This window comes from Rhinolophus sinicus, linkage group LG07, assembly GCF_036562045.2.
Source record: "Rhinolophus sinicus isolate RSC01 linkage group LG07, ASM3656204v1, whole genome shotgun sequence".
In the NCBI taxonomy this organism is placed as follows: Eukaryota; Metazoa; Chordata; class Mammalia; order Chiroptera; family Rhinolophidae; genus Rhinolophus; species Rhinolophus sinicus.
Window position 1 is genome coordinate 109,322,195 of NC_133757.1, and position 21,122 is coordinate 109,343,316.

Consider the following 21,122-nt stretch of genomic DNA (forward strand, 5'->3'; position numbering starts at 1 on the left):
CACTTTCTTTATTCCAAAAATATGTATTGAGCACCTGCTATATTCCTTTCAAAAAGAGGTTTATTAAAGTACCATTATATACATTAAACTGCACAAATTTAAACAGTTTAATATTTTGACTTCTGTATATACCTGTGAAAGCATCACCATAATCAAGATAGTGAATATATCCATCACTCTCAAGTATTCTTTGTACCCCTTGGGAATTCCTCCCTCCTGCCCTTCTTAGTGCCCCTCTTCCCCAGGCAACCCCTGATCTGTTTTCTGTGACTATAGATTAGTTTGCATTTTCTAGAGTTTTATATAATGAAATCATACAGTTTGTACTCTTTTTTTCTTTTCTGGTTTTTTATTCAGTGTAATTAGTTTGAAATTCACCAATATTGTATGTATCAATAATTCATTCCTTTTTATTGCTGAGTAATAGTGTTTTGTATGGATATGCCACAATTTATCCATTCACATGTCGATGAACATTTGGGCAGTTTCTACTTTGGGGCTATGCACATTTGTGTACAAATCTTTAAGTGGACATATGGTTTCATTTCTCTTGGGAGTACTTATGAGTGCAATGACTGTATCATCTAGTAGGTGTAAGTTTTAGCACCTATCAACCAAGGGAAGAATCAGCAACAAATAGTTATAAATCATCTATAAATAGCTTCTGAAGTAAACCATTTCTATCAACAGACAAGCATTCTTCTTTTTACCACAGCTGTATGTTTAACTTTTTAAGAAATTGCCATGGTGTTTTCTAAAGTAGTTGTACCATTTTACATTTCAAGCAGCAGTATTTGAGAGTTGTAGTGTTCCACGTCTCATCAACACTTGGTATTGTCAGTCTTTTTAATTTTAGCCATTCTAATAAATGTGTAGTGGTATCTCATTGTGGTTTTTAATTAATTTGCATATCCCAGTGACTAGTAATGGTAAGCATTCCATGTGTTTATTTGCTATCCATGTATTTTGGTGAACTGTATTAAATTTTGTGCTTTTTTAAAAAAAATTAGGTATTTTATTTTCTAATTGAGGAGCTTTGAGAATTTTGTATATTCTGGATACAAGTCCTTCATCAGATATGTGCTTTGTAAATATTTTCTCCCCGTGTGTGGCTTGTTTTTTTTCCATTTTATTACTAGTGTCTTTTGAAGACCAGATGGTAGTGGAAGCAATAAAAGTGGTTGGATCCAGTGTGTATTTTAAAAGCACAGGACATGCTGACGAATTGGATGTGGGGTGTGGAAGAAAAAGGGGTGAAGAATGACTTCAGGGTTTTTGAGCAGCTGAAAGGATGGAGTTACTGATGTGGAGAAGAGGACTATGTAAGAGCAGGTCTGGGAGGTGTTAGTCTGGGTAGACAAGGCTAGGCTATGATAACTAAGAATTCCAAAATCTCAGTGGCTGAGCATATAGCTTTATTTCTTGCTCGTGGTACATGTCCCATGTGGGTCAGTGAGGTCTTTGCCATCACTAAAGAAGCCGGTTGATGGAGGCCCCTTGTCTTGAAGGTACACCATCTGGATGGAACACAGAGTATTGGCAACAGAAAGAAATTGGAGAATCACAGTGGGGCTTTTCACTGTCCAGGCTGGAAGTAATACATGGCACTTCTGCTCACATTAAATTGGCCAGAACAAGTCATATGGCCTTACCATGTGTTGTCATTCATGTTCCCTGAAGGGGAGGAGAACAGGCTATTGGTAAATATTTGTAATGTCAGCCATATGGATAAAGATCAAGAGTTTGTGTTTTCGTTGTGTTAAGATGTCTATTATGTATCCAAATGGAAATGTCAGTAAGCAATTGGAGTTACAAGAATTGAGAGTGCAGGGGATGTTCTAGCCTGAAGGTATAAATTAGGGCGTCATCAGTGAATAAATAGTATTTCAAGCCAAGATCAGATGAGATTACTTAGGGAGAGAGCACAGGTGGAAAAGAGAAGAGGTTCGAGGACTGAGTTCTGGGACCCTCCAACATGAAAAAGTCTGGACAATGAGTGGTATCCAGCAAATGCAGCATAGGAAGTGTAAAGAGAGATTAAAAAAAAAAATGCAAGAGAGAATGGTATCCTGGAAGCCAGGTGGAGAAAGTGTTTGAAGGAGGAGGGTATGATCAGCTATGTCAAATAAGTTGTGTAAGATGAATTCTGAGAATTGGCCCTTGACTTACGCTTTGTGGAGGTTACTGGTAACCTTGACTGGAGTGGTTTGGGTGGAATGTGGGGGCAAAAGCTTGTCTGGCATAGGTTCAAGGGCAAACAGGAAGAGGGGAATTAGAGACAAGAGGTATAGACAACTGTTTTGAGGTCCTCTGTGATACAAGGGAATAGAGAAATGGGGCTGTATTTTGAGGGTGATATGGGGTCAAGATTTTTTTAATGCCGAGATGACAGCATATTTCTCTCAGGAAGGGAATTGTGCAGTAGAGAGGTAGCTGATGATTTAAGAGAGAGTGCTGGAGTAATTTATTTGGGCCAGTGGGAGCAAATGGTATCGGGTTGTATGAGCATCAGTAGGAGCTTGGACCATTAATTCATAATAACAGAAGGGAAGGCAGAGCATGTGGGTGGATCCATGTAGATAGATAGAAGGGGTGCACGTGAGAGTTCGCGTCTGATGCCTCTTATTTTCTCAGCAGCTAAGCATCATGATCGCGTAGGTGCTACGAATGTTTGCGATGACAGGAGAAAGTGTGCAGTTGCATCTAGGTGCGGAGAGTGAATGAACTGGAGAGATGGTAGCACTGCCAGGCAGCACTAAGGCCCAGCTGAGATTTAGTCGTGCATATAGCGTGAAGCCAGTCGTCGTGGTTGTGTGTTTCCTCTTAGCCGCGTTTAGCTTCTTGGTGTGTGAACGGAACTGACAGGTAGTTGGATTTACCCGGCGCTTCATTATGCCAGCAATTCTTTCAATTGCCACATAATTAGTGAGATAGAGTTGTTAACACGAGTCTTGGACTGCTATGATTTTCTATCACCTTGAAAGAATTTGAGGAAAGGGTCTCTTTTGGTATATTTGAGACCAGTGTTAATTGGGTTAAAGATGTCATTTATCTCTTTCTTTCTAATGTGATTCCCTTAAGAGATTTAAGACTAAAAAACCTTTCTGCTCTCAAATGGCTTTTGGCAGAAGTTCAAAGTTCACTCATTTTTTTTTGACATTAACATATAGCATTAGAAAATATTTACATGTTCATTCCCCAGTAGATATTTAAATGATTTACCTTAATGTTGCATGTCAATAGTGTTGAATTTACAAACATCTCCTTTGTTTTCTAATATCATAGGTCTAGTTCTTTAAATGTTTATATTGTGCAACTTCATGACTATCAAGCATTGGGGAGTAAAATACAATTTTTCATAAATACTGAAAATTGAGCTTCAGAAATAAAGCTTGCAAAGTCCTGTTTGGTTGTATCTTCTGATGTGAAATGGGTAGACTATTTTATAGTTGCATCAGGTTATGGAAGAACATGATCTGGAAGTAAAGATACTAGATCATTTTAAGTTGAATGTTTTTCTAAAATAATGTTACAAGGTAACTGAATATAGGCATTTGTTGAAGTAAATGTCAGGGAAGATTAATTTTTTGTATAATATGTTGGAAAAAAATCTAATCTACAATGGAAAGTGAATTTATTGGTCCATGTAAATAAAAAGGCCCAAAAGCTGAGTCCAATGTCAGGTGCCATTGGGTGAAGGTTTTGATTCCACTTCTTCATGATTCTCTGCTCTCTCTGGCTCACAGTGGCTTTGTACCCACATGGGTTTCAGCGTGGCAGGAAAATTGCACATTTCTACGTTGAACTGTCCTTTCGAACTAATTATTCTTTGCAGTATTTATGACATGTAAGAAAACATTTTTCCTTCCAGATTTTGTGTTATTAAACTTCTTTACATTTAGCTTATGCTCTCATATATTTATATATACATCTTTAATATATATACACATGGTTAGTATATGCTGTCATGTATTAAAGAACATGTGTGATTGTGTAGCATATTTGTATTTAATGATTTGGAGGATGTATGCTGATACACTAGTATCGTTTGGAATGACACTCCTAGTTTTGGTTTGAAAAGTTGTTGTGTAATTTAGGAAGAGATTTTTTCCTGTTACTTATATACCTTCCATTTTCAATGCTTTTTCCATAAAACTATTGGTTTAAAGGTTTTGTTGCGGATTGGAAGTTATTGCATCCCTTAAATGCACAGCTTGTCCTTGCGAGAAATAATCTTATTACTTTTTGTTGAAGTTAAAAAACAATTTCTGCTTTTAGAACTTAGGTTGTTTTTGTTTCAGGGAGCCAACTAGAATTGATAATAATTTTTAGCAGCAGAAGGAACTCAGTGTGTGTGTATAGCAATGCATGTACAGGGACTGCTAGCATATCCTTTACGTATTAAAATGAGACTATTTAGTGGATCGTTGACTGACAGTCTTATTTTGTGGCTTTTAAATTTTAAACTACTTTTACTTAAATTTGGAAACATGGTTAGGTCCTTCTTTTGTGACTTTTATTTATTCATTCCAGTGTTTTAAATGCAACTTTTCAAAAGTGTGCTGTTGACGTGGTCTGATTGATGGAGATGGTGGTTGTGTGTGTGTGTGGTGGTGGTGGGGGGGGTTAGTTCCTTTTTTAAATAATAGAAAAAAATAATAAGACTTGATGAACCCTAATTTTATTTCCAAGTATAAGAAAGAAGATAGAGCAAAATGTTTTCTATTTTATTCTAACATGGGAGATATACGATAAACGCTTATTCTTTGTTTAAAACTGTGTACATTTGTTTGGTTTAAATTTCTGTTCTAAATGTAAAGTTCTGTGGTAAACAAACACAGTTTTTTTCCAAAAGCCGTACAAAAATTTTAAACCTTATGGGACTTGCTAAGTGAATAATTGAATTTAAATTTAAGTAACTTCTGCCTCCTACTAACTCCCATAGGGATTCCTTTAATAAAACAAAGTTTTTTTTCAGGAAACTGGAAAATTATTTCTCTAAGTTTGCAGAGAAAGAGTTACGTAGTTTTCATGCTGTTACAGAGATATTTTATTTCTCTGTAACTTAGGCTGGTATTTAATGAAAAAGCAAGAACATTAGGGTTTGGGAAAAGATGCACTGTATTCCTTAACCTCAGTATTTCTTTTTTTGCAAGCTGAGATAGGAAAGGATTCAGCTAAAAGCCATTGCCTAAAAACGTGAAGTCAATATGAGTCTTAATTTTTGAGTACAGTTGAAAAGCTGTGTAACTGTAAAATTTTGTAAGTCTGAGCATGAAACAAAGTAGGAGAGAAACATAAGTAAAGATTTCTGCCTTCAAATATCTGAAGGAAAAAAGAAAGAAAAGAAAAACATTAGGAATCGTAATAGATAAAAATCAGGGCAAGTTAAGAAGGTGTTTCCAGTTATATCTGTAAGTAATATTTTATGCTAAACTTTATTATCTGTGTTTCAGGCTAAGCCTGGTAATTTGAAGGATGAAAATAAGGCACTTTCACTACTAATAGCTGTTTACTAACTAGAGGCATGTTATTTATGTTAGTTTGTTTATTTTTTTGTTTCTCAAAGTGAATTCCATAGATCATCCACACTGGCATTACCTAGGGTGGTGAGGAAAAGAAATCTGTGTATCCACCTTAGACCTGAATTAGAATGTGTGATGGGTGGGCCTCAGGATTCTCCTTCTTTTTAAAATTATGAAATATCAGATCTACAAGAGGTTAAACACACACACACACACACACACACACACACACACACACACACACACAGTACAGCATAATAGTAAACACCACTGTACTCACCATCCAGCTGTAGAAATAGAAGGTGATATTCAACCAGCAGTTAAGCACCCACTTCATGTAGACACTGTTTTCTACCAGAGGGAATCAAAGGACAGTAAGATCTGGTGCCTGCCTTTGAGAAGCCTGCTTTTAGTGTGACATTCCATTATTTGGAATCTCTATTTCATGCTATCAACCTCACAAAAATAATCAAAACAGAGTGGAATGGCTTTCCATTGGCCCATAGCATGAAATTATGGTTTTCCTTTTTCAGTCTAGAAAAAAACAAAATGTGCCCCAGGTGAGTTGAGCCGCACTCAGCTGTGTGGGACAGCCAGGACTTCAGTGTCAGGACGGGGACTGTGTTTGCTTTTTAGACACTAAACGGTCTTCTCGTCTCATCTAGGGTTAAGGCAGGATGCGTCTTGCAATGTAAACACATGTAGCTGGCATTTTGATTATATTTTAGTTAGGAGGTTGAAGGATTTTAGAACCCTCTGATAGTCACGTAGAATTCCAAATACATTTAAGGAAAAGCTTTGATTTCTGGTATAGGAGAAAGGTAACAAGTTAAAGTGTGTGTGTGTGTGTGTGTGTGTGTGTGTGTGTGTGTGTAATTTCATCAATGGGGTTAGTGCCCAAATCTCTTCAAAGATAATTTAAGAATGTCTCCTGAGCAAAGAAAATTATTACACGTGGTGAACTCTTTAAGTCATAGACGAAGGTCATGGCAGTCTGAGTATATTTAAAAAAGGTTTCCTATCTGCTTGGAAAGCAAATGAAGCGCTCATTACTCACTTAAAGTTATAGCTATGAGAGGATTTTTGCTGGAGGTGAAAGATCAAGATCATCACAGTCCAAACGGAGACAGAAAGTTCAGTTTCTGGCTTATCAGGGGGGCCTGAAACGTTTTGCGATTATTTTGCATTATCAGTGGGGAGTTGATCTTGCTAATCCAATGCATGAAGATAAGATTCATTGAAACATTTATAAAGGCATTTAGAGTCGATCTGATCAGCACAGAGAGAGACCTGGAAGTGACATGGAAATCGGATCTGTCAGTCACTTGTCCCAGCTTCAGCAATCGCTAGGCCCTTCTGGGCCTTGCCTTCCTCCTCTGTTCATGGGGGCGGGTTGCTGCTTTCGCTTGCAGTGGAGGTGGAATGCCGTCGTGGAGGCATCTTCTGTTGGAAAACAGCTGTCCGTGTTTGCTGAGCTCTCTTGCAAGCTGGCAGATGTACACTTTTTATTCTCTCACCTCTTGTGCTGTCTGGGAAATAAATTGCAAGGGTTTTTCCTCTTTGACAGATGAAAGAACAGAAGTAATAGCAGCAGCAGCAGCAGGAAGACCCTCCACGTCCCTACGGCCCTTCCATATCTACCTTTCACCTGTAGTCTCATCCTCTGGACTGGGGTGGCATTCTTAGTATCACTAGAAAGAGTGGGCTGTGCTTGTTTTCAGTTGCTATACAACTTGGTGAAACATACTTGAAACATACTTCGATTTCCCAAGATTTTTGTGTATAATTTAGAGTTCTCTCATTTAACTCCTTCATGCCTCTCAAATTGTCTTCCATTTATACCACTCTAACCAAAAGTGTCTCCTCTTGGTGGTGGGCAGTGGTTTCTGGCCACCAAATCCAGTGGCCAGTTCTCAGTTCTCATCCTCTGTGACCTGACTGCCGCCTTTGACACTCTGGCCACGTGCCTCCACTGTCCTTTTGCTTCCCTGACACTCTTCTCTCCTAATTTTCTTCGTAATCTCGCATCACTCCTTTTCTTCTTGTCAGACTCCTTTCCCATCTCAATGGAAGTGTCTTGTAAGGACCTGGTAGTGAAACACCTCGTTTAGCATTGCCAGATTCCTGTTTCTGATCCTTTTTTCCTCTATGAAGTCATTTGATCCCCACCTTTGGGTCCATCAGACATAAGGGCCAGTCCTGATCTTGGGTGAGAAGTATTTAAACAACACCAGCTTCACACACTGTGGCACAACATTACCACTTTTACTGCTAGGCCACCTGACCTTTAGAGCAAAGGACACACTTGCCAAGGAATCAGAGCAGGTGTTTGATGTCTGTTTTTACCACTCCTCATCTGGTGTCTGAGCGGTAAGCCCTGGACCTCTCAGCCTTGGTTTCCTTATCTGAGGAGCAATAGTATTTGCGTCCTTATTTCATAGGATTGCTTACAAGGATCGCATGAAGTCATTTGCAGAAGTACTTGTGAATTGTAAGAAAACGGATCAAGCCAGCATCAGCATTGTTATCCTTGCAGAGGTTTGGCACTGATGAAATCCCCTGGTTTTCTGAGTCATCATTGCTGCCTCAAGAATTTGATCTTCTAAGTTCACTAAATCACTCACTTTGTTCATCTAAAAATATATGTTGAGCAGTTGCTATAGCTCAACTGTAACATAAACAGTAAATTATATATATATATATATGATAGTTTGTATTTAAATAAATTTACAAGATGGTGGGTTTTTAAATAAATATAGCAAACTGGGTAATCCTTAGTTTATATTAGAGATCCTCAATATTTTTGTATAAAAATTTCCAACTATCTTACAATACTTATTTTAGATATCCAAGAATACTCCTTCTGGAAACTAAAGGGCATGAAAGCCAAATTAGTTATGGGAGGTGGCCTTGAGGGTTTAGAACCAGATAAGCGGGTACTGAACAGATTTTTCAGGATGTTTCCTCTAAACTGTAAAGCCTGGAAAACCACCCCGGTTCTATATCACAAACAAAAGCAAACCACAAAAACAGGTACCTTTGAACAGTTCTTCATAAATATTGAAAGTTTGTTATTATCCAATTCCTTTTCAATATCAAAATGTCTGCATATATTATGACTACTGTAAAAAGATTTTCAATAATTTGGTTTATTTTGATTAGTTACATTTTAAATATCAGACTTCCTTTTTAGGAAGACACCCTGGGTCCTTTAGTGATTTTTAAGGAAACACTAGTTTAAATAACACATTTATAACTTTTTTCTTAATCTTATCTGATTGGTGTTCATATTTCTTGTGTCTTATTATAGAGAATTTGATTATTTTTATGTATATTTCCAAATTCTGGGCATGTATTTTTATTGGTTCTGTGGTTTATCAGTACATTGACTACAGACCAGTTACACATGTATTTGTGTGTATTTACAAATTTATTACTATTAACAATAGAAGACTTATTCACAATAATTTACCAAACCATGGAGTTATGGAAATATCAATAAATTAAATCTGAGAAGACTTAGCTTTTTAAACTTGACTTGCTTTATCTTTTGTATCTTCTAAGTCCCCTGCTTAGTGCAATAAGATTTTTCAAGCAGATTATTCTTAACCAAGAATTCTTGGATCCAAACTAATGGTCTGAATATGTTGAGTGGGACTGAGCTGCATTCTAATCAAGTGCCCAGATATTGGACTTGCAGGACCCTCTAAATAATTGCTTTGCATTTAAAAAAAAAAAAAATACAACCCACAGATAAAAACTGAAAAGTTTCCAAAGTATGGTTACTCTTTGTGTCATTCACTCTCTCCTCTCATTTTGTCCCTTCTCCCCTTTCCCCTGTTCCCTCCATCTTCCTCCTTTCCTTCCCTTCCTTCCCTTTCCCTCTCTTCTGTCTTGGAACAAAAATTGCCAGTCAGTGTTCACTAAATGGATCTTGTGAACTACAGTTTGAAAAACACTACCCTAACCTGTAGTGGAAATCTGCCATCCATATTGCCTGTTGCGTCAGACCCTGCGATCTTCTGGACAAACTTTCCGGCCTTTGGTTGATTCTCAGGGGGATTTCTGGCCTCCTATTACTTGCAGACAATTCCTTTGTCTTTGCCCAAAGACCACTTTGAGAACTTGGTGTTCCTGGTACCTTCTTTGGCTGCTTGTGGTCAGCTCACTTGCCCAGTCTGCTCCTATAACAGACACCCCCTCATCCCTCAGTCTGCCAGTTGCAGTCCTGCCTGTCAGTCAAGGCCCAGCTCAAACACCATTCCCCTGTCAAGACGCCTTTGCACATGCCCAGTCGGAATGAATCTTTTCTTTCTTCCACAGTTGACTCCTTTCTTTGTACCTCTGTTGTGACTCCCTGTTCATCAGATGTTTTTGCATGTATTTGGCTCTCCAACCTGTTTTTGAATTTGCTTTGCAGGGACTGCTTTTCTTTGTATCCCTTTAATGCAATCCAAGGGTACAGTGATGGAAATGGCAGAGGCTTTGGGGAAGCTAGAGAATGACTAGTCATATAATGATCCCAACAGAGTTGTTAAGAACAACGATGAAGTCACTTACGTTGCAATAATTTCCATGACTGTATGTTCTTCTGGAGCTTCTTACGGATCTACTGTATGTATCTTCAGGGATCTTTTCATACATTGATTGTGCCAGAATAAAGTGGGATAGAATATGGATTAGACGTATTTCTCACCGATGGAAGACTATTTTAGATCCTATTCAGAGAGCTTATTGTGGGCAGTATTTAGAAATTATGATCCCCAGTGTGTCTCACTTAATGATCTTCAGATACGGACTCTGAGACAGTGTTATTACAAAGTTCCCATCTAATTAGAATTACATTAAGTTCACATTGGTTTGAAAATGGTATGCTTTCTCCAAGAGGCACATCATGAAAGTTTAATTCAGAAAAATAATCTGATAAATTACCTATATGAGGTAAAGCATATTTATATATTTATACATATGTAGAAATAAGAAATAGCCAAACCTATAAGGAATTTTTATTGGTTTATTTGAGCCAAACTGAAGACAGTTGCTGGGAAGCAAAATATCAATGGATTGAGAAAATGCTCCAGAAAATGACAGTTTTGCAACTTATTTTATACATTAGAATAAAAGGAGGAGACACAAACAGGGCTATGAAATCCATTGGTGGTAGATAAAGGGGGTGGGAGAAAGCTAAGGGTGGGGGTGGAAATCTCTGGGATTGGATAAAAAGGCAAAATAGGGAAACATACTTCTTTCACATTGGTGGGTACAGGACAGTTAATAATTAACATTATAGCACATAGAGATGGTTGCGGGGAGCAAGATAATAATGAGGGGTTCTGTGGTCTCGTGCTCTGGTGCAGGGGTTGTGCCACGAGAGGCTGGAAAAGATTATTCTGACATTTCGAAGGTATATTATCTTAGATGCAAAAAGATAATAGGCAGGCTCTCTTAAGGTAAATGTTGACCTTTGTCAAGGAAGCTACAGGCCTATGATGTGACTACCCACCATGACTGGCTTTTAGTAACCACAATTCTGTGTGGTTACTATTAGCCTCTGGGTTTGTAAGGCCCACCATGCAGGCCTATCCTGAGCTCATTAGGTTTAGTAAGTGGCCCCTTTGTCATCCACAGGGACTAATCTTTTTTTTAAGTGTTTAATGAGTTAGCCTATGAAAAAATGCTTTCATCTTTTGTGTCCCTGACTTATCAAGGACAATGGGGACTGATAGGCCTTAACTCTCACTTGAGTTTACATTAAGTCCTTGTCAAAATAAGCCCTTTTAAATACTGCATTTGTGCAATGGAGTTCTTAGTACGCATTTACTCTTTTAGTTTCTCCAAAGTTTGGTATTTCCAGTTCCTTGATAGTTTGGGTTTCCAAATGTCCGCTGTGTGTTTGCAAACTTCCTCTTAAAAGCGGGCTACATTTTCCTATGAAAAATGAGAGCTGACATTAAAATTACAAAGGATCTACCACGTTCAAGTAGCCTATAAAGAGACTGATTGATTCTGTATAAATTCTGTTGGTTTGATATCATTATCTTTCTGTAGGTAGCCAAAAATGAAATTTTTGTTGGAGGAATTATGTGGCTCTCTTTTTAAAAATTTTATTTTTAAAAATTTTGTTTGAAATACTTCTGATGGTAAAAGAAAAGAAAAAGCCTACTTTAAGGAACAATTTGCTTCTGACTGATGAAGTTTTACAACTTTAGGCCCACTTCATTATAAATTGATTATCAATAGAGAAAGAGGAAAGAAGTTAATTGAATTAGAAGCTTGTTTGCTAAATAAAAGACCCTTTTACTCACTGAAAGACGCCTAACCTCAGATTTTTACAAAGCCTCTCAGGGATGTGAAGAAATGGTAGCATATTTCTGTGCTTTCCCGATTTCTGACCTAGAAGGGAGAAAAAGGCACAATAGGACTATACAATGACTCAGAACTGCAGCGACACACAGTTCTGGCAAGCACTCTTAACTTTTGTGGGCAATTCCTCTGCCCTAAGTGGGTTTAGCTGTCTGCGAACCCTCATAGTGTGAGATGACTGCAATCACAGGACATGCTTGCCATCAAAATAATGAGAATAGCCAGTGCTTTTATAACACATGACATGTGTCAATCCGTGTTCTCAGTGCTTTGCGTATATTAATTCCTTCAATCCTTTTAACAACATTTTGCTATAGGTACTGTTATCATCCCCATTTTATAGATGGGAAAATTGACACAAATAGAGATTAGGAAACTCGTGAAGGGTTATATAGTAAAAAAGAGAAGAACTAGGATCTATCGTAGACCAGGCGCTGTGCTGTCCATGTCTGTTCTCCCAACCTTCCCTTTAATGCCAGTCTCTCAGTTAACATTGGAGGTAGGACAGGCGGTGCTACAAGCTCTCCACCTACATGGCTTAGTGCCCGAACCACCTAGGTGACAAAAAGAAAGGTTGACCTAGGAATGGACCCAAACGCCAATAGTTAGGCAAGGAAGCATCCCTAAGAAGTGGCACAGGTCATGGTTGCGCTACTTGACTGCAGGCCTCCCTTCAGGAAGCTTTGCCCTCTCTCCACCAGGGCCCAGTGCTGCTTCCCCAGCAAGGACAGGTAGCAGAGTGTTGTAAATGACTGCATATCTCACTGAGGCGGTCATGAGGTGGCAGGGAATGTGTCCTTCTTATTCACAGTCGCGTCCTCTGTGTCCAAGGCAGTATTTGGCATATGTTGGAACATAGTAAATACATGTGAATAGATTAATATTTTTTGAAGGGATTTGTTTAAATCTAGCCCTATCAGTGTCTTGATGTCAATATGTCTTATTAAGGCAGTAATTCATATCTTGTTTCACTTTGTCCTATGTTAAATTAACTTTTATAAAAAGTCATAAAAGTTTATAGAAAAATCAAGATACGTACTTGGCTGTCACTTGTAATGTTATTACTTCTCTCAATTATTCACACCTATTGTGCTTTGTTTAAGCATCAGCGGCCCAGCCATTTACATGGTGGCCACCTACAAAATGCTTGGAAGGAAATAAAAGACTTCTATAATGTTGATCTTGCGTTTTCCAACCTTTCAAATGATGAAACACATACACAGACATTTTAGTAGCTATGTGGGACCTTTAGTCTTTTCTCTGTACTTTTGAATGATCTTAAACTATTTAGTCAAGTAAATATCTCATGTAGGAAAAATTGTTTTGATATTAGAAGACATTAGTAGGTACTTGACTTCTGTTTTGAATGAGTGGTGAGGTAAATTTTCTTTTCCTTATTTAAAATAAATAGTAATTTCCCTATGGTAGTTTCAGTATATATAGAATTAAAAGATATATGAAAATACTTCTTTAGGTCATCTTTTGTGATAAATGCATCTTAAATTATTTTACATATCCTATGAAATGCTTTTACCTGTATTTTCTCTTTTTAACTTCCCAATAATTACATGAAGTAGGTAGGACTGGTATTATTATATTATATTATTCTGAATTTTGTAGTTGGTCAAATTAGGGTTTAGAGGTGAGGTGACCCGATGAAAGTCACACAGCTGGGAAGTGTGGACTCCGTCTCCAGAACACTGTCATCCCATTATACAGTATCTCAAGCAAAACAACAAATGCCCGGAAATCAATCACGTGACAGAACACCTAGTTCTTTTGTTGCTTCCTCATTAAAGGTGGATGGTTTGAAATGTTTCAGAGACGTGAATGTCAGCGAACTCTTCAAACAAATTATTGAGCACTTGCCCTTTACAAGCACTGAGCTAACATTTTGAGGAGCGGGGAGCTAGGGTATGAAGAGAATCCTATGCAGTTTGCTTTCACAGAGTTTGGCAACGAAAAGGGGGAAGTTAACAAGAGCGTCAACAGCAGGTGAGCGTGAATGAGGACGTCAGCTGAGGAAGGAGGGTGTGGAGAAGTCCCTAGAGCTGGAGTCAGGCCCATAGGTCCTGGCTAGAAAATTGGTTCTTGGGAGTGATGGACTTTCAGGTTCTCTCCCAGTGGTTAGGGCATTTTGTGAGAGATCTCCCAGTGGGGTTAAGACAACAAATTGGTTGGAAGATCCAAGAGAATGGGTCTGATGGAAGGGGTGCTGCTCACATCCATTCCTGGTGACCTGGTGACACATCAGACTTACCTGCATGGGGGAGCCAGATGCACAGGCTGGCCGAGGAGGCAACGCACCGTGGCTGACACTTTGGCTGCAAATGTTGCTTCTATACACTGGGTTGGTGGCGGAATCATAACTTGGCTGTGCCCCACAGATATAAAATATGAATGGAATAACCAAACACTTAGGTGGTGTGGAGGGGTCAGGGGCACTGGTACACCAAGCAGTGTGTCCTATATCATGGCAGTGATGGAGTTAGAAGAAGAGATCACCACTGCCCGAGCCATCAGGAGATTCTCCATATCCATCTCAGCAACTTCCATTCCCTGCAGGATGAGAAGGAGAAAGCAAAGCTGAGGTTTCCTACTACACCTCAAACACAAGCGGCCTCTTTTCTTGAATTTGTTTTGGTACCGCTGACCCAAACTCTACCACCAAGACGCCAATCCCACCGAGGAGCACAGCAGCAAATATATCCCTTTCTGGCATATATTATTCTGGTATCTGAAACTGTGAGACACTATGGACATGTTTTTTCTTTAAATATCATTTATTTAAATGAAGAGGAAAAATTAATTTCAATGTTAGAAACCCTATTAAAATATACCTGCCTTCTTCCCTAAATCCACACCATTGGTTAAGTTATATAAAACAGTTCCTGGCAACAGCTATATATTGCTTACTGTTATTGAGTTAAATGACTCAGTTAACATATGTAAACATGCTTTGCAATTATAAAACATTGTACAATTATGTTATTGATGTTAGACAGCTGGCTTTTTAAAAATTTGGGAATGGAAAGTCTATTGGATATAGTTAATTGTTGATAAATTAATCATTAGTCTCTAGACAGTTTATTTGAATGACCTACAGTTTCTAGTCTACTATTGAATTGTCTTACTGAATGTTCTTATTATTTTGTGTTATTATTTAGTGTTGTTATTATTTTGGGGGTTAGGTGTTAAATGTGATCTTTTTCCACCTTGGTTTAGAAAACCATAGTTTCACATGATACCTGAAAAATCACTTATATTTTCTCTCGTCCTTGCCTGAATTGCTTCACACATCTTTTTCGCTTCATGAGGCTGGGAAGAGAGGATACCATGATAGTCTATTTGATTTTTTCAGTTTGTTCATTTTTTTATCTTTGTATTTTTAAAACTGATTCCTTTATCTTCTGAGCTTCTTCCTTTCTCTTTCCTGTCCTTCTCTTTTCCTTCATCGTTGTCTCTCCCTCTCTTTTCCAATGAATTTTGGTTCTTCCATTAACCAGGTTTTAACCAAGTTCGGCTCTTTAGTAGGTCCTCGCATGGTCCTCTGGCACCTTGGTTGCTGTCACTGTCCTCATTGTCACCTCGTTATTGTGTGGTCTCTTCCTCTGGGCATAGCTGATTTTCAGCCTGAGTGGGACATCCTCTTAGGTTTCCAAGTCCTGAACCTGGCCTTACAATGACAAAAGTGTGCACTCTCCCGGTACTCTCACGTGTGCTCTTTCCAGAAGCCGTCAGGGTGGTCAGTCTGCTCTGGCAGTAATAGTTTCTAGAGGTTTTCTAGGATGGGGCTCGTCCTCACACCTGCTCTGTGGATAGCAGGTGTTTCCAGGGTCCGTGGAATCTCTGAGGCATTCTGTCCTCAGCACCAAGGTATTAGGAAGCTTGCTCCTGAATGTGTGGCCCTGTTTTGCTGTGACCCCAAGACCCATCCCAAAGCTTGCTGCTGATGTCATGCACCTTTGGGACCTTTCTTCTGTGTGGCCACCTACTCTGTAAAGTGCTGCTTCCAACGTCTCTTCAAAATGAAACTCTGCAGCTTTATGTGGATGCTGCAGAAGTCAAGGTGAGGATGGCCCACTGAGAGGAACTTGGGCAATAACCGTCACTCTCAGAGTCAAGTCATATACCGGTAATCGCCTTAAACTGCCTCCTGCATGAGTCTGTACAAACAATTCTCCATTTGACCTGGGAGACAGGCCTTACAGGGAATTGGTTTGGTTCACTCTTTTGCTTCTTTTCCTGCATTTTCCCCCCAGTGGCAGCAAGGGATGGCGGTGGGGTCAGGAAAATCACTGACTTCATATGGTCCTCTTACCAGAGGGTAAGGGGAGAGAGGGTTGGTAGATGAGGGTAAACGGGGTCAAATATATGGTGACGGAAGTACTGAGTCTGGGTGGTGAACACACAATGTGATATATAGTTGATGTATTACAGAATTATACACTTGAAACCTACATAATTTTACTAACCATTGTCACCCCAATACATTTTAATTAAAAAAAGAAAAAAGAAAAGAAAATCACTGACCTCAGCTGAAACCTGAAGTTATGTTGTGGTCTCTGCAATGACTCAGTCTAAGCCAACACAGAATATTAACTCGTTGGGAGGGTCTGCCTGTTTAATTTATTTAGTAAGTACTCAATTCATACTTAAGGAAATAAAGGAAATTCACTGGGTTTCAAGGAAATAAATTGATTCCTGTGTCTGTCTCTGTAATCATGTATTATTTTCTCAGATTGATCCAATTTTAAATTTCTTACTTTCATGATGGTGATTTATTGATGACTCCCATTCTTTTATCTAATTATACTAATCAGATACCACTAATAGTAATGACTTTGTTTTCCCTTTTTAAAAAACTCATTTACGTGCAATAGTAGTTGTATTTAAATATCCTGCTTAATGTATGGGTCAGACACCTCTGGTTGCTTTCTAATATCCGTTCCATCTTCATCTTTAAACGGAAGAGCCCTAGCTTCCAGCTGGGTACACTGCCACCAAGCTAAACATCGTATTTACTGGATTTCTTAGTGGCCACGTAACCTAATTCTGGCCAGCAAAATGTAAATGCAACTATTGTATGTTACATCCAGGATATCTCTTTAAAAGTGAGTGGCACCGCTATTATTTTTCCTTCCTCTCTCTGCTTATTGGAATTTTGATTTGGTGGCTACAGCTTGAGGAGCAATCATAGACCATGAGACTGCCTGCTAATGATAGTGAAGCAGCAGGAATAGCAGTCTCGGTGCTTTTGGCTATGGAGCCACCATGCCATCCCTGGATTGCCTCCCTCTGGACTTCTTTATATGGAAGTGAATATCTCTCTTGTATAAGCTGTTGTTATTTGGCATATTTTCTTTTGTACATGGCTAAACTTAATCATGATTACTATAAAATATGAGTATAATTCTCAGAATATAATAAAGTATACTTAACAATGGAACTACACCGAATATAATTCAAAATAATATGATATTTTTGAAGGCACTTGAAGAGATGAATTAATTCCTGGGTCCATTTATAACGTAATAGTATTGTTAAAAAAAATAAAATCTCATTGGATGTTTTGAATTTTCTTCCTCTTTTGATTCTCCTGGAAATATAGATTAATATTGAGAAGTAGTTTTGTTAGCAGTGGTGTTCCTAATGTTAACTACAAAACTCTATAGACATCTAGGGGAATTTTTAGAAACATTCTTCCTAGAATCCATTTTGCTAAAGTGTTTTGGGATAGACTTAATGCTTTTTTTGTTTGTTTGTTTTTTTCATTTCTTGAATGATGGTGATAGGAACGTATAAATTTTGCGATGTTTCTCATAAACTTTATGCATCTTTGGTAAAGAAGAAACATTAAAAAAAATCTGAATTTTCATTATCTTTGAGTTTTCATATTATGTTTTTAATATAATTCTTTAAAAAAATTGTAGTAAATACACATAACATAAAATTTACCATTTTAACTATTTTGAAGTATACAGTTTAATAGCGTTGTGTTACATTGTTGTAATCATCACCATCTAGCTCCAGGATTTTTTCATCTCCCCAAAGTAGAACGCCACACCCATTAAATAGTAACTCCCCATTGCTCCCTCCCCCCAGTCCCTGGCAACCAGCTTTCTTATTTTCTGTCTCTATGAATTTGACTACTCTAAAAATCTCATATAAGTGGAATCATACAATATTTGTCCTTTGGTGACTGGCTTATTTCACGGTAGCATAATTCTTTTGGTTTACTTGGAAAATTATGTAACTATAACTGAATTATTATTGCCTAAGATTGTCTTGCTTGCATTCATCTCCTGAAAATTTTCATCTGTAGTGGAACTTATAATGGATGTTAACAGAGTATATTATGATAAAATAAGCTATAGGAATTATTAACTTATAAAATACAGTACAAGGTAGAAGTCACTGTATAGTTATGTGTTTTTAATATTATAAAGACAATTGGAACATAAAACTAGGACTTTTATTTTAACAGTAGGTATGACATGAGCGTATTTGGTATTTTAGCAATCTGCCATCATTCTATGTAAGAATTTGCCATCATCCTGTATAAGAATTTGCCGTCATCCTATATAAGAACATAAATGTTATATTGTGGTGTAATATTTTATTTCATATATTATCTGAATGTAATAGAAACAGATAAAATGTTACTTTAGGGTAAAATATTAAAATTCACAGATTAAGCAGTTATCCTATCCCACTTGGCTTATATTCTATTTGTGTTAACAAATGGCAAATTATTCTTTCTTAGAATGCTCAGATTTGGGGGGATTGAACCGTAATCTCTGAAAACATACTAAGATGTTTATGATTATTTGTTGACTTTGGAAAAATATTGATGATCTTTTTCACTTCAAAAATGACATATTTTTCCTCAACATAACTGTTTTGTTTTAAAGCTTACGTCACTTCTTCTTGCTCCCATTTGGCTCCTCAGAAGCATGTTACAGAAGTACATGTTAATAAAACCTTTCTGGTAAAGTGGTAGCTAAGATTCTTTCAAAAAATCCCAGTTAAAAGAAGAGGCAGGCTAGGGAGTTAGTGTAACGGGAGGCGTGCAACTGTGTTTGCAAGTCCTAGACGTCATCCCACAATTTTGGTGTAACCCTTCAGCCGACAATTAAAACCTTTGTTTTATCAGTCATCACCCAACCCTAACAGATGGGTGAAGAATTAATCTGATTTGTATTTTTCCCCACAACTTTCACCTACACATTGTAATAGTCTATGATTAACATTCAGTGAGTTCTTAAAGATGATTGATGGGCCTTAAAGGTTTAATGTATACATTCCATTTAAATTATGCCGGAATGAAACCGCAGAACAGAAGAGCTCCTAAGACCCCTGTAGAAATTTGAAGACAATTTTGATACTCTCATTCACTGGAAAAGAAATCTGTTAATACTGTAATGTTTTTTCCCTTGCCAGGACCCTCCTTGCCTGGTGTCATTTCTTGAGCTCTCCTGGGAGGAGATTAGTCTAAAACAACAAAGTAGCCAGATGTCTGGTTCTGAGAGAGTCCCAGAGGCCAGGCTCCGGTAGGCAACAGAAATCGCGTGGGGCTGAAGATCAAAGATACCTGAGAATTACTTATGGGCACATAATATGTGTCATTCCCATTATTAACAGTCTGAGAAAATTTGTTTCTCTAATTAACCCTTTTGTTGGAGTAACCTTAAATTTTAGTGAGTATATTTCTCTTTTGATATGTTTTTTTGTGTGGTTTTGAGAAGTGCACATACCAAAAAAAGAGAAAAGAAAAGGAACTCATGTGCTTGATTGAAATCTCTAAGCTGTAATTCATATCCAAAATAGATACGCTATCCAGTGTGTCATCAATTATCTTGAAATAAGTGGGCATTACGGTTCTAAGTTAAAATTACAGATTCATAGTCAGGAACCACATGGTATATACGTACAAAGAGCTGTTCTTAAAATCCCAATCCTTACTTTTAAAGTAGTATTATTTCAACTTTCAACAGCTTTAGAGTGGAGAGTTTTAGATCACAGGTTCCTGGTTTTAAAATGAATTCAGAATAAATCCCAGTGGTGGGATATCTGTACCTTATTAGTAGTTGACTTCTTTCTTTTCACATTGGTATTATAATGAAATGCTAATTAAAAATTTTTGCTGTCCTTTACCTGTTTGCTTTATAGGTCCAATTTTACATTGTTTACACATATAAAAATTTGGAAAACATGAATACATTTGCTATTTTGAGTTAGTCTTAATCCTAAAACCTCTACAAGCTTTTAGCTGAATTAATTCCAAGGGATGGGTGAAAATCTAATTATAACTTTTGATGTCTTTGCCTCTAGATGAGAGTATCAAAAGAGAGAACAAAAGATTTAGGTTGGCCTTGCCACTTGTTTTTGTTTCTGTTCAACATCATCATGTAACAACAAAATTGGGTACCAGCCTCATTCCTGCTTTCCTTGAGATATAACCATAAACCATTGTTATCCATCGCATGATTAGCCAGCTTTAGTGCTTTTAAGTGCTACAACACATTCTTTAATATCCGGTAATATAAAGTTGGCATAAAAGCCATAAAAATGTCTTTAAACCTAATTGGAGATATGTGTTAGCAACAGAGTGTACATATTTCTTATTCGTTGTGCAGTGGTCAAGGCTTCCTTAACTCCTTCAGGAAAATGAAGCTCGTAGGAGCATTTATAAGGATTAATTGATGTATCTCTTTGTTTCTAGATTTCAGTATTGAAGCAAGAACAAAATTGGCTTCTTGCACAAAGAACTGGAGAGGCAACTGTAGTTTTTTTTTTTTTTTCAGGGCAGAATTTATTGTTACTTCAGTGACCAAGGGGGGGTCTGTGTTTTCACTCTTTACACCTGTGTTTCTGTGACTGGCCACCCCGTCGTGAACAATACCATTTGCTGTCTCCAGAGTCTGGTTATTGGTTTTCTACTTTGAAAGTTGAGTCAGTTATGGCCACTGTACCATCAATATTTCTGAGCCCCAGTTAATGGCTTACTTTAAGCAAGTCGTATTTAGAGTAACAAAATGCCTCCCAGTCTCTCAATATTATTGTCAGTTCTTTGGAGTTGAGTATACATAGCAAGACTTGATGTAAGGGAAGGAGAGTCCTAGTTCCAGGACTAAAGTCCAGTGAGACAAGTGGCATGCCACTCGGTTGTAGTTCAGGGGCTGTTCTTCTTCCTGCTTTCACGGGACTCCTCAAGTGCTTCCCCTTTTGCCC

At 37.8% G+C, this 21,122-nt stretch overlaps 1 protein-coding gene across 3 annotated transcripts in view; it reads left to right on the top strand.

The window, feature by feature from the left end:
• The window catches only part of SLC10A7 (solute carrier family 10 member 7), a 213,493-nt gene that overhangs the window by 18,909 nt on the left and 173,462 nt on the right, over positions 1–21,122 (top strand). The gene's annotated exons all lie outside the window — the stretch shown is intronic.